Here is a 2,232-nt window from a genome sequence, read left to right as displayed (position 1 = left end):
AATAGATGGATATAAATCACTTTTATCACACATTTACATTAAAAGGCCGGTACTACGTTCATTCTTGCGAAAAAAAATTATAGAAACCATTCCCTGCCAACATTTTTTGAATTTGGGGCGCTTCTGAAAATCCCGACTACGTCGAAAACAATCATATACGACATCAAAAACTCGTCGGAAAAGCGCCGTCATTATTGAGAAGTTGTACCACGCCAAGTTACTACGAAAAAGTTTCTCATCAGTGCAATTATTAGGTGCCTATTTAGATCAATTTCGAAGGACGCCAATAAGAACCCCTGCAAACTATCAGAAAAAGTGCATTTTAAGGTAATTCTAGAAGAATCATTGTGGTCAAGTAAAACACGATTGTGTAGATGTTTATTGATTTGATTAAACATTTATAATTTCTTATATTTTTCGGTTTATCTCATCACATTTTTCGGTTTATCTCATCACATTTAACATAATTTTTTGCATTAATAAAAGAATGATGTTGAGTTTTAAGTAGCAAGTTACATATTGCAGCGTCTATCAGCCAGTTTGTTTATTTTCGATGCCTGGAAAAATATTTGAAAAAACGATCACTTTATACTATTTGGAAAGTCGAAAATTGTTCACCATATACCTTTCACAATTTTAAGCGTAATATCTATGTTTTCAGAACTTTATTTTCGTTTTTATTTAAATAAAATATAACAAGCCGGTTGCGCTTGGCGTTTCACAAAATATAAAATGGCTCTTCTAACAGTAGTGATGGCAAAATACTTTCATGTACATTTTGTACTTTTTGATATGCTTCCCCCATCACAGTTCGCGATGGTTGTGATGACATTTACGAGTTTTCAAACCTTTTTCACCCCGGTCAGTACCGTAGTACCCCCGCGAATGATTTAGTACCTTTTGTGTAGACATTTTTGAGTCGATATCAGATTTATGGTACAATAGCTTTGACAAAATATTTTAATATTTTGAGAAAGTCTTTATCAACCTTATTTGCTAATAGTCTTTTACAAATATGACAAAACAGATATGTTCATGTGGGAAGAAAATCTCGATTTGGTAAAAGACATAGTCAAAAACAGGATTTTATTGAACTTCAAGAAAGTTTTAGCCGAAAAAAGAATGCGATTCTATATTACCGATTTTTTATTTCGGTCGAAATAGTTGTCAACATTTTATTTCTATATAGAATTTTTGCAAAATTTTATTTTTATAGAAAATTTTGTCAAAATTTTATTTCAATTGAAAATTTTGTAAAAATTTTATTTCTATAGGAAATTTTTGCAATATTTTATTTCTATAGAAAATTTTGTCAAAATTTTATTTTCTTTAAAATTCAGTCTCTTGACAATAATCTTCCAGTGAAATTTTTGTTGAAATTTAGTAAAAAGTACCTTTCCGCTCAAAAAATACCTTTTTTGTACTTTCTTAAAAATTGTATTTTCCATCCCCGGTCTGTGGTAGCGATGAGGATGAAATGGAACTTTGAAATGCTGGCAGGGTTATTTCGCACATAGAAAACGGTGTTTATTTGGGTAACAGGGAGCGCTATTTAAAATTGAGCGACATTGAATTAAGTTGGTGCTTGTTGCTTGCTATTACAAAATTAACATTTCATTTTTCCTTGGGCAATTGATCTACTACTCCTTTGATCCTTTGTATGTTTTCGGAACAAAAATATGATACGTGTTTGCGTTAAAAACCCACACAATTAGTTTTAATAAATAAATTATTTCTTAATTCACATTGCAATTGGCGCCATGCTACAAACGTCAGTTATTCAACTCGAAAAAAACAAAGTACCACAAATGGAAAAATTTCGCTAGTGTTGGAGTTTCAACGCGAAAGCCGAACAGACTACCGGCCTAAAAGCTTTAACCAATTTATCTATTATTAAGTTTTTCCTTATTTATAAATGACTTTTTCTACAAAACGAAAGGTCTTTACCAAGTGAGTGGTTTTGACATTTCATTTCGACAAAATGCCAACGAATCGAGTTAGAGAAACCCAATTTTAGAGATTACGTTACGTTTTCGTTCGCATTGACTTTCGTTTAGATACCTCTTAGTTTTTCGTTTTGTATGTGAACGAAGACTAGAATTCGGATAGCAGAAATAGGTTGTTTGTTAATCAATTGATAAGTTTTTCCTTATTTATGAATGCCTTTTTCCACAAAACGAAAGGTTTGTGCAAAGTGAGTGGATTTGACATTTCTGTTCGACAAAAAGCGAA

At 31.6% G+C, this 2,232-nt stretch overlaps 1 long non-coding RNA gene across 1 annotated transcript; it reads right to left on the bottom strand.

Annotated features, from left to right (window-relative positions):
* Positions 1 to 366: 366 nt before the first annotated feature.
* Positions 367 to 714, bottom strand: LOC142223884 (uncharacterized). Its single transcript, XR_012718941.1, has 2 exons — positions 626 to 714; positions 367 to 557 (listed from the first exon to the last, which is right to left on the bottom strand). It is a non-coding gene; the product is annotated as an uncharacterized LOC142223884 (long non-coding RNA).
* Between the last annotated feature and the right edge of the window lie 1,518 nt (positions 715 to 2,232).

This window comes from Haematobia irritans, chromosome 2 (genome assembly GCF_050003625.1).
Source record: "Haematobia irritans isolate KBUSLIRL chromosome 2, ASM5000362v1, whole genome shotgun sequence".
Lineage (NCBI taxonomy): Eukaryota > Metazoa > Arthropoda > Insecta > Diptera > Muscidae > Haematobia > Haematobia irritans.
Note: the sequence above shows the minus strand (reverse complement) of the source record. Positions and strands in the feature narration are given on the sequence as shown.